The sequence below is a fragment of the Mesoplodon bidens genome, assembly GCF_964165515.1.
Source record: "Mesoplodon bidens genome assembly, chromosome: 1".
NCBI classification, from domain to species: domain Eukaryota; kingdom Metazoa; phylum Chordata; class Mammalia; order Artiodactyla; family Ziphiidae; genus Mesoplodon; species Mesoplodon bidens.
The window spans coordinates 218,516,279-218,528,929 of NC_138176.1; the positions used below are offsets into that span (position 1 = coordinate 218,516,279).

General features: G+C 38.6%; 1 protein-coding gene across 3 annotated transcripts in view; it reads right to left on the minus strand.

The window, feature by feature from the left end:
- The window catches only part of INPP4B (inositol polyphosphate-4-phosphatase type II B), an 886,823-nt gene that overhangs the window by 370,734 nt on the left and 503,438 nt on the right, over window positions 1–12,651 (minus strand). For all 3 annotated transcript variants that reach the window (XM_081245267.1, XM_081245268.1, XM_081245266.1), the window contains one exon: window positions 10,803–10,868. The gene's annotated coding sequence lies outside the window, so the exon portion shown is untranslated. The remainder of the gene's footprint in view (window positions 1–10,802; window positions 10,869–12,651) is intronic.

Genomic DNA, 12,651 nt, shown 5'->3' on the forward strand with positions numbered 1-12,651 from the left:
AAGATCCCACATGCCACGGAGCGACTAGGCCTGTGAGCCACAACTACTGAGCCTGCGCGTCTGGAGCCTGTGCTCCACAATAAGAGGCCACGACAGTGAGAGGCCCGCGCACCGCGATGAAGAGTGGCCCCCGCTCGCCGCAACTAGAGAAAGCCCTCTCACAGAAATGAAGACCCAACACAGCCAAAAATAATAAATTAATTAATTAATTAAAAAAAAGAAAGAATCCCAAATTACAATGAGTATTAAACGGTCACTGAAACTAGCAAAATCTTGATGTTCAGAAGGACAGAACACAAAGCAGCCATACAGAGAACTCAGTTCAGCAAGCAGAGTCAAAAGGACTATGTCTTTGGCTCATTGTCAACCAGAGGTCAGTCTGTCGCTCATTTGTTTCAAATTAGTATAAGAACAACGTGGGTCTCCACTGTATATAAAGTCAGAAAGGGAGGCTCTGTCAATCCCTGTGACAAGGCACCCTTAATCCCGAGAACTCAGTACACCTCAGCACTGCAGCAGATCTACACCAGAATTTAAAGTTTCCACCAATGATCAGATGTCCTAAGGGGGAGCAGTTGGACCAGCTTTGGGAATACAGCTGGTCAGCCGTCTGACTTGTTAGACTGTGTTCCATGTCAGTTATAAAAATGACAGCAACCTGAAGAATTACAAAGTAAAGATGTGAATACATGTTTGATTTAATCTCAGTCATCTCTTCACAAGAGGTGTGTTACCTATGTCTACCTATCATCACTCTTTAAACACTGAGATAAAATGTTCTAAAAGAATACAGAATTGAAGAGACTTAAGGAAACTAGGGGTCATTTCATTCAAGAGATGAGCACACTGAGACCCAGAGATGGGAGAGAAAAACTCCACAGGCTAGGTGGCCACACTGGGATCAGCGAGAAGGTCTTTTGTTCTAAGGTGGGCTTTTAGCCTTTTGTTCACAGTGTGACACTCCTGGTTGCTTCTCACATGTCATCCAAAGGATAGGAACTTTCATTGAATGTTCCAGAACAGATTGTAATTTCATGGAAATTTTTTTCTATAAATACTTCGTGTGATGCATTGAATTTTTGCTTATTAACAAAAACTTGTAAAGCTGGTCTCAAGCCCCAAATACACTGTTTTGGGTTTTTTTGTTGTTTTTTTAATTGCTATCACACAGCAGAGGTTTAAAAAATTGTATGGGCTTCCCTGCTGGTGCAGTGGTTGAGAATCTGCCTGCTAATGTAGGGGACATGGGTTCGAGCCCTGGTCTGGGAGGATCCCACATGCCGCGGAGCAACTAGGCCCATGAGCCACAACTACTGAGCCTGCGTGTCTGGAGCCTGTGCTCCGCAACAAGAGAGGCCGCGAGAGTGAGAGGCCCATGCACCGCGATGAAGAGTGGCCCCCGCTCGCCGCAACTAGAGAAAGCCCTCGCACAGAAACGAAGACCCAACACAGCAAAAATAAATAAATTAATTTTAAAAAATGGTACAAGAGGGTTTTATGGCAATTCACTAGATGCTTGGTTATTTTTAAACGGCCTTCTCTTCATCTGAAAACTAACTAAAGGACAGGAGTCTACTGTCTACACTTAAGATGACAGGGCTTTTTTCCTGATACTTTTATTCGGCAGCTGCATATTCTAAATGTAATGGCTCCTAGCAGCCCATCTCAAGCCTATCTCAAGAAGCAGAGATGTACAGAGAGAATCTTAGTTTGGATGGAGGTTGATTCTTTTCTCACCTGTACTAAAGAGGACTCCGAGGAAACGCTGCTGCGGCAACGGCGTTTCCTCTTACAAAATGATGCAATAACACTTTCCACCAGCTTTCTTGAGGTATAATTGACAAATGTAATTGTGTATATTTAAAGGGTGCAAAGTGATGGTTTGATAAAGTGATACAATAACGCTTAAGGAACACCCTAACTAGGCAAAAAAGTGATCTCAAATATTTTAATGAGTGTGAGGCCCTCTCCCTGTGTCAGGGGACAACAAATTAATGAGTTATGCAAAGTATGTATAATGAAAAAAATGACATGAAAGGAAGGTATACACATGATATATCCCATGCTCTGACCAGGGTATATAAGCATCCCTCTACACACGCTGATATTCATACTCAGGATCTTGTCTTGAACAGCAAACCAAAGTCACCACCCCTGACACCATGAGCCATTACAGGCACTATTACAGAGGCCTGGGCTTCAGCTATGTTGGCTTTGGTGGCCTGGGCTTTGGTAATGGCTTTGGATGTGGCAGCTTCTGCAGACTGGGTTATGGATGTGACTTCAGAGGCTACAGGTACGGCTCTGGTTATGGAAGTTCCGAATATGTCTGCCATGGCCACCCATCCTTCTACGGAAGATATGGATTTTCTAGCTTCTGCTGAAATACTACCGCAGGAGCTCAACAGCTGAAATTATAGGGAGCTTTCCAAATTGTGATCTCAAAAACTGGACAACAAAGATAATGCTGGAGTTACTGCACAAAAATATCTAGCTTCTCAGAATTTTGGACAATTTTTCAGTAGACTCCTGTATCTCCATCACAATCCTAGAATCCTCTAATTTTGCTTTTATAACTGATTGGGATTGTCCATTCACCTTCCAATAAAACATTAAATTTGAAACAAATAACAAACAAGAAAGTTTCAAAATCCCTACGAACACTGTCACACATGTACACCGAAGGCCAGTTAAATACCACTTTCTCAAGCAAAACTAAAACTGAAGCATCAGCTATATCTGCAGGCCATTTCTAATATAGACATCAGAAGTTATTCACTCACAGAACCGACTGAATTCCTTATGAGGATACATTTCAGGTTCAAATTAGTGTTGACTGAATTAGCTATAGTTTCTGATGATTAATTGCTCGTTTTCTTTTGAAATCTGAAATTTCAAAGTAAGACAGATAATGAATTTAATTAAAATTTTATCTTCTGCTTTTTATTATGACAGGCAAGAATAAATGTGTATTCACGATGATTGTAATATCACTTTAACTCTCCAGAGACTTTCACAGAGTGCCTGAGGTTATCTACAAAGAATATAATATGACATAACTAAGTTTTCTCATTCTTACTGCAGATGATGAGTCTGAATTCTTTCACTGCAAGCAGTTTCTTTACACACAAATGTGTACACAATCAAACATTCTACCTAAAATATTTACTCAATAAAACTGCACCATCGGGGGCTTCCCTGGTGGCGCAGTGGTTGAGAGTCCGCCTGCCGATGCAGGGGACACGGGTTCGTGCCCCGGTCTGGGAAGATCCCACATGCCGCAGAGCGGCTAGGCCCGTGAGCCATGGCTGCTGAGCCTGCGCATCCGGAGCCTGTGCTCTGCAAGGGGAGAGGCCACAACAGTGAGAGGCCCGCCTACCGCAAAAAAAAAAAAAAACAAAACAAAAACTGCACCATAATAAGAGCAAACATAGGTACTCAAAATTTTTTAAAAAAGGAAAAGAAAAAGAAAGAAAATTTAATTGCTAAACTTGAATTGGGAAGAATATCTACGAAAAGAACAAGGCTGAGTAGTGAAGTTCCAAGCCACTGTTCCACCTGCAAATTCATTTAGAGTTTCTTTGGTGCCTCTCATGCAACTAAAAAAAATCATGGACTAATTTAATGAATTCCTCTATAACATGGGCTAATCTTCTGTGATCAGCTGGAGTAAATGAAGGATTATTATTGAGGCAGTATGGTATTTAAGCTCAGATTTTATGTGAAAAGTATGTCATTAATTTATGCCTGAATACTGAATAAAACTTTTTCCTTCCCCATCATTTCAATCTCAGGATGAAGAGATGAATCTCCAACTCTTAGGATTGTTTTGATCCCACATGTAAGGAAAAGTAAGGAAAGGAAATACCATAATCATTAGTTCATGTGACATGTATTTATTGAGCATATACTATACAGAATGTAATGTTGTAAATAAAAAAATTTCCTTTTATATTCTGTCTTTGCCAAAGTACTAATTTTCAATCCTTAAATAGCATAACCAACATAACATCCACCTCTGCATGCTTCTCTCCCTCTTTCTCCACCCCTTTACTCCCCACACCCTACTATTAGGAAAGTCTCAAATCTATGATTTAAGCTGCCATCTTAGAAAACTAGAAAGAGTGCATTAAACTCAAAGAAAGCAGAAGGAAGAGAATAATATAAATAAAAGCAAAATCAATGGGATTGAAAATTAAAACAATCAAGAAAATCAATAAATCCAAAAGCTGTTTCTTCGCAAAGATAAATAAAATTGATACACTTCTAGCCAGACTGACCAAGAAAAAAGAGAGAAGCTATAAATTACCAATAAACTACATTTCAATTTTTTTAAAAAGGTGTAACTTAGATAAAATTTCTTGAACAAAAACTACCAAATCTCACTCAAACAGAAATGTATAACCTGAATAGCTCTGTACCTATTACAAAATTGAACTCATATTTAAAAACTACAAATAAAACTCCAGGCTAGATGACTTTCCTGATGAATGGTACTAAAAATTTGGAGAACAAATAACAAAAATCTACACAAACTCTTTGAGAAAACCAAAAGTGGGGAATAATTTCCAACTCATTTTATGAGGCCAGCATTAACCTAATGCAAAATCAAAGACACTGTAAGGAAAAAAAAAAAAAACCAATATCTCTCATGAACTTAGACTCACAAAAAAATTATCAACAAAACCTTAGCTCTAGCAAATCTAATTCAAAAGTATACAAGAGGGGTTTATTCTAGAATAAACCAGTATACAGAGGGGTTTATCTAGGAATGAAAAACTAGTTCAACATTTAAAAATTTCTCAATGTAATTCACTACATCAACAGAATAAAAAACAAAAACATATGATCATCTCAAAGATGCAGAAAAAGTAACTGACAAAATTCAATGTACAGAAATTAAAAACTCTCATCCAGAAAATTAAAAACAAACAAACAAACAAAAAACCTCTCAATTTAGGAATAGAATGGAAGTACTTTAGCTTGATAACAGCCATCTATAAAAATGCCACAGCTATCATCATAACTGGATAATAAAAGACTCAGTACTTTGCTGCTAAGGTCAGGAATAAGGTAAGAATTTCCACTCTCATCTTTCCTCTTCAATATCATACTGGAGGTCATGACCAATGCAACAAGTGAAGAAAAACATACAAGACATACAGATTGGAAAGGAACAACTAATGTTGTCTCTTTGCAGACAACATGATTATCTATGTAGAAAATAACCAAAAATATCTACCAAAAAAGCTAGAAATAATCAGTTCATCAAAGTTGCACAATATAAGGGCAATATACAAAAATCAGTTGTCTATAAATTGCCAATGAAAAATGGAAAAATAAAGTTGTTTAAAGTACCATTTATTATAGTACCAAAAAACATAAAAACATTTAGAAATAAATCAAACAAAATATGTACAGAATCTGTATGCTATAAATCTATAAAACATTGATAAAAGAAAATAAGATAAAAACAAATGAAGATATATACAATGTTCATGGATTGAAAGGCTCATTATTGTTAAGATGTCGATATTTTCCAAACTGACGTATATATCATTAGGAAAATACAAATTAAAACTGTAATGAGTTATTATTATGTGCCTACTAGAATGGTATAATTAAACATTTTTAAAATTGTCAATATCAATCTCTGACAAGGATGTGGACCACCTGGAACTCTTGTACATTGCTGGTGGGAAGGCAAAATAGTACAACCACTCTGGAAAAAGTCTGGCAGTTTCTTATAAAGTTAAACGTAACCTGGGTCATACCATATGACTCAGCACTCTTGATCTGATTATTTACTTAAGAGAAGTAAAACACGATCACAGAAAAACATGTTTTTTTTTTAACTAAAAACTCAAAATCAAAATAAATGGATAAGCACACCAAAGCAAATCCATACAATGGAATATTACTCAGCAATAAAAAGGAATAAATCACTGATACCCACAAAACTCAGTGAATCTTAAGCACATTATTGTAAGTGAAGGAAGCCAGACTCAGAGTGCTCCATTCTGTATGATTCAGTTTACACGGCATTCTGGAAAAGGCAAATTATAGAAACAGAAAACAGATCAGTGGTTTCTAATGGTTAGAAGTGAGCAGGAGAGGTTGACTATAAAGGTGTAGAAAAGAGATTATAGGTGATGTAACTGTTCTGTATCTTGATTGTGGAGTGAGTATATGACTGCTTACATTTGTCAAAAATTCTAAAACTGTACACCAAAAAGTATGAATTTTACTGTGTGCAAATTTTTTTTTTTTTTGGCGGTATGCAGGCCTCTCACTGCTGTGGCCTCTCCCATTGCGGAGCACAGGCTCCAGACGCGCACGCTCAGCAGCCATGGCTCACGGGCCCAGCCGCTCCGCGGCACGTGGGATCTTCCCGGACCAGGGCACGAACCCGTGTCCCCTGCATCGGCAGGCGGACTCTCAACCACTGCGTCACCAGGGAAGCCCTACTGTGTGCAAATTTTAAAACAGTGAGACAAAAGAAGATATTAGAAAATATAGCATGTGGTCAATAAATATTACTAGCATTATCAATTTTAATAATATTTATTATTAACATGGCTAGACAAGTGGAAGATGGCCTTAAAGAGGTACAATTGGAATGCTTTGATAATAACCATTCAATCAGGAGGAATGCAGAGACATAAATGGAAGCAAAAAGAAATCCATTCCAAAGGAGTAAGAAGAATAAACCGGGAAAAAAATATTGACTTATAGGAGCCAAGAGTCCAAATTATCAAGACTTAAATTATAAACTTAAGTTTGATATGAATGGGCCTCAATAAATAGGGGCACCCTTGAGTTTGGGGTGGGGGATAAGGAAGCAGTAGAAAGGGCTTCTGTGGAGGGGCAACTCTCAGCATCACATGTGTATACAAGTCATAAATCAAGGAAGGATACCCAAAGTAAGGTAAGGACACAGGGAAATCGATGCAGGCAGGTGTCCTGGGAATCAGGGCACCTAGACTACTGGGTGCAGAGCCAGGCTCCTGACTGCAAGGTACACAGCAGCCAAAAATAAGGATAGATTCAGAAAGCCAACCAGAGTCAGACAACTGATGTGACTGCAGCCTGGTGCTCAGTGGCAAAAATTCATACCACCAGTAACCCAGACACCAGTGTGCAAGCAAGCAGCAAATGTTGCCAGTGGTCTACTCCTTTGAGGAGATTTTTGGTAAAAGGTAACAAAATGGGGTGGAGGATGGAAGTAAAGAGCCATTAACATACTATGTGGCTGGGATCTGAACTGGCTTTGTGTTCAGGGTCACTTTCTAGACAGGGAACAAGGAACAGTGTTTGAACACAAAACAAAACAAGACAAAAATCAAAGGAGGTAAGAGAATTATCTCAGCAGATACCTGTGACTGCTTCATGGGGGAGGTGATATTTGGTCAGACTTTAAGAGATATGTACATCAAAAAGATGGGTATAGGGCTTCCCTGGTGGCGCAGTGGTTGAGAGTCCGCCTGCCGATGCAGGGGACGCGGGTTCGTGCCCTGGTCCGGGAAGATCCCACATGCCACGGAGCGGCTGGGCCTGTGAGCCATGGCCGCTGAGCCTGCGCCTCCGGAGCCTGTGCTCCACAACGGGAGAGGGCACAGCAGTGAGAGGCCTGCATACCGCACAAAAGAAAAAAAAGATGGGTATAGATAAAAGGAAAGGGGGGAAGAAGGGAGGGAGAATGAAAGAAAACAAGGAAGAAAATATTGAAAGAGGAGGCAGTGCAAGCAAAGACCTAAAGCCACAAATGTACAATATGTGTAAATAACAGGAAATTAGCTAGTCTGATGGGAGTAGAGTGCGTGGCACAGCGGCAGGAAGTGGGTACACTATCATTGAATGAAATCATTCACAGGGAGGCATAACCACTTCTGCTTCAGATGTGAGACATGGTGTTTGTAAGCCAGAAGATAGGACAATCTGGGTTACCTACTTCCTGCCCTGTTACTTCACAGCCTCACTCAAATTAAACAAATATGAATTGAGCAGCTCTCATGCCCAACCAGCATGCAAAGTACTGTAATTCAGAAATAATATATGTCACTAATACCTTTAAGTGGGATTTACAATCCGGACAACAGAATCCAAAACATCCACCAGAAAGAAAAATAGCTTAAGTAAAAGGATTAATGAATCTGCCTTCCAATCTTTGCCTCCAAGGCACAGAATCAACAAGCACTTTCTGAATATATGGTATTGGTATTCTGTGCTAGATATTATATATATTCTCAAATTTAGCTTTGTTTCCTTTTGACTTTTTCTCTTCTTTCCTTTCTTTCTAGAACTGAATATATCTAGTCAGTGTATAAGTCAAGAGACAAGTAAGAAAGAAACCACATTACAAAACAGGATTTTAAAATTTCACTTTAAAGATAGGTAAATGGAGATTGAGAACAGTTGGAAAATTTGTCCAGGGTCAAACAGGGAACAAGTTAGGGAGCTGGGATTTAACTTCAGCTTCAAAACTTTAAAACTATTGTTTGTACACTGAGCAAAATCTAGTCCCTGAAAATTACAATTTATAGAAATTAAAAGACTTGTCATTTGGTTGAGAAAATTCCTCCTGAAAGAGGAAACAGTAAAGTTCCATTTCATGCCACAAAATATGTTCCCCAGGCACCAACTCATTTTAAGATAGGTGATTATTCAATCTGGCTGTAATATTACCATTTCTATTTCCCTCCCTACTTTTATGTTTTCATGTTGATCATTTTACTTTCTTTTCCTTTTTTTTTAAGCCATTTTCAATTAAGATTTCTAATTAGCTTCCAAATTTGAGATACATCTCTAGTACAAAGCAAATGGCAGGAGTAATAATTAAGGGACAGCTGTTTCTTGTCTTTCTGGGGATGAAACAAGGCTTTTTTTCTTTCTAAGTTATGAAATACTAGGGAATTTTTCATGATATTTTCCTTATTTTTAATAATAGTTAACTGAACTGAAAGATACTGAATTGATCTAAAAAAGTCAATGTCCTTTCCAACACAGATGCTGAGAACCTCTCTTCTGGGATAACCTTAGTTTAACTCTCATGCTCTGAGTCCTTGAAACTTTTATTGCTGCAAATACAAAATCTCCACATTTTATATGAAATCAAATCATTTCTTTAGGTGCTAAAGTAGGCACTACCCCAAGTCATCTTCCTCACGTTCAGACTTTTAAAACTTAGGTGAATTTTACAAATCAAGAAGAATAAGCATAAGATTCAGAGCAGCTAAGTGGCAGACAGTATTTTTTGAGGTTTTCCTTTGTTTGATTTAAGAAAACAAATATTACTAACACTAACACTGAAAATTACTTAGTAAGCTCTTACTGCAGTGTTCCTTGCTGGTACTTAAGGCAGTATTTTCACATGCAAAGTGTAAACAGGATTTAAAGCAGTTAACCATATAATTCAGGTCAAGAAAAATCTTCGGCCTTAAAAAGCTAAACCACTGAAGCAAACATTTAGTTATTATTTTTTTCTTCTGGCTTGAATTATCCAGATTCTAGAAAATTATCAAACATAATTTAATGTGCATAGCCATAAAATAGGTCAAGTGACCTAAATGCAGGCCAGCCTCAGGAGTATAAGGAACCCCTTAAAATACATATTTCTAAGAGGGAAACTTCTGAAACATTTTCTAATGTAAACCCAGAAATACTGGTTAAATATTAAGTTCAGTAATGGTATAGACACACACAAAACACATACATATATGTTTCTACTACAGAACTTCCAAGAAACTATAACATGTTAATGTGTATTTAAAGCTCCTGAGAGTGGTACAGTATTCAGAAATTTTCAAACCTTCTTGACCCCAAACCATTTTATACAGAACATATCATGGAACTAGTATTTGAACACATTGAGAACCTCTTTGCACAGTCATAAGCCCTTTACACTGTACTTTGGCAGGAGATGCAGAAGGGTGGGGTTGGGTGGCAGATTTGAAAGCTTCTATATTCAGGGGACCAGCAGAGAACACCAAATGACATAGCACGGAAATGCCAAGGGCAGAAAGTGGCCAAGCAGAGCTGGTCTGAAGACACTTTACCTGAGCCACTAAGGCCCTATGGGACTGGGCCGGTTACCATATTCATGTTCATCCCATTTTCAACCCAGCTTCATCTTATACTTGTCTCCACCTCTGTGACTTTGCTACAGCCACTTTATTCTTTTTTACAGTTATGTTCTTTATTCACTGCTGTTCCATCTGCCTGGGACTCTTTTCCTTACACTTCAGCTCTTAGTTGAAACATCATCTTCCAAAGAAACACCTCTGTCTAGTTCTCTACAGTAGATTTCTCCCTTATTTCCATTTTCTCCTACAGAACTCTGCAATTTCTCTTCATAGCATTTGTCACAATTTTTATGCACATATTGATATTGCTTATTTATTTCATGTCACTTTCACTGGACTGTAAGCACCATGAGAGTGGGAATGGACCATGCCTATTTTATCCAAGTCTATAAAATCACCAAATACCTCATAGATGAGTGCCTGCCATATAGCAGGCCTTTAATGAATATGTGTTGATTTAATAATAAATAATTAGCTAATTCCTTTACATGTCTACCTAGGCCTGGCCTAACTGAAACCTTCAGAATTGATTTAATGTATACATAGAAATCACTTCCTCTTTAGGATATGGTCAGCCATCTGCAATAGGCAGTCACACACATTCTAAGACACCAAACTGGCTTTTCTGTAAAATATTTTTAATAATAGGGCCTATAAGTTTGAATTAATCATCAATCGAAATGAATATTATGGGTTAATTATTGAGAACCACTCTTGTACCTGCTTTCTTGTTGTATTCCTCAAACAGTTCTGCTTTTTGATTACTGCCTTGCTGATTTCAGAGCTCTGTAAAGAACAAAAAGACAAAATGTGAGGATTTGGTGTTTCACTGGGAAGTCCTCTTTTTTAAAACACTGCTTGCTAAAATATTTAATTTGCTCAAAATGCCCATTATTCCAAACTTGAGGACTTATGTCATGATCACAAGATCTACGGAATATAGCTATTTCTTGTTTGTATTCCAAACTAATCTGCTTCGTTCAGCTCACAGAGTCCACAAGAAGGAACTCTAGCTGACCATTATTTATTTGCTTACAGGAGCCAGGCACTATTCTAAGTTAATTGATTAACTCATTTATTCCTCATAACCACTGGGCAGGCAAGGGTTAGCTCAGCAGGCATAAGGTCCTCAAATGCTACACATTCCAAAGAAAGGCCCTCCTTCAGAATTGGCCTTAGGCCAGTTCCTGGAAGATAACCTCTGAGCTCTTCCAACAGGCTGACTGATAAGAGAGTTTGTGTATATGCTAGAGGCTTCTGCTCTTCCAAGTGGATCAGATACACTTATGGTGAACACCTGTTTTTGTTTGGGGGCGGGGAGGCTGAGGGCTGAATAGCTGAGGTCAGTCATCTGGTGCTGCAGGCTTCTGTGACTGACACCTAATCAAACTCTAGGGACGAGAGCTCAGTTGAGCTTCTCTGGTTGACCCCACTCCACACATGTTGTCATATACTGTGGCTGAGAGAATTAAGGGCACCCCCATGTGACTCCACTGAGAAGGGACATCTGGAAGTTGGCAGCTGGACTTTGCCTCATGTGTCCTTTCCCTTTGCTGATTCTAATCTGTATCCTTTCACTGTATGAATCCATGACTGTGAGTATAACAGCTTTTCTGAATCTTGGGAACCCTTCTAGCACATCGTTGAGACTCAGGGTGGCCTTGGTGACCCCCAACAAAACCACCCTATGAGGTAGGTACTATTATTACCCATATTTATAGACAGAGGAATTGGCAAAGAAAGGTGAGGCAACTCAGAATTCCACAGCTAGTTTGTGTCACTATTTAAATTTGAACCCAGTGATCTGGTTTGGGCATTTTACAACTATGACATGTGGCTTATCAAAATATTTATTATGTATCATTCAACAGATGTATCCAAAAGTGTCACCTGGTTCTTTTTCCTATTTTATTATCAGGAATGATAATTTTCAAATTGTAAATATACTATCAATTGCCAAGATTTCATTTTATCTGTCCAAAAGAGAGCAATAGGGCTTCCCTGGTGGCACAGTGGTTGAGAGTCCGCCTGCCGATGCAGGGGACACGGGTTCGTGCCCCGGTCCGGGAAGATCCCACATGCCACGGAGCGGCTGGGCCCGTGAGCTATGGCCACTGAGCCTGTGCGTCTGGAGCCTGTGCTCCGCAACGGGAGAGGCCACAACAGTGAGAGGCCCGCGTACCACAAAAAAAAAAGAGAGCAATAACTTTTATTGAGTTCCACTTGTTCTTTAACTGCTGTACATAATTCAAAACTTTCTTCCAGTCATGTCAACAACGCAGATGTGAGGTAAGATTTTCTCATTCACATTCTCATATATTTCTTCTCAATCTACATGGTTTTTAATACAGGAGGATGAAAATTACAGTCAGCTTTAAATCAAACACTAGGTTTTATTTAATTTGGAGAAAACAAACACCTTATCACAATTTTTCTGAGTTGCCTTTAAGTGTTGGAAAAAATAGTTTCATAATAGGAGAAAGCATGAAACTAATCAGTTGCTACTAAAGAAAATGTAAACCATCCACTGATTTCTAAACATAACAGATAAAAATAATATGCCAGTTAT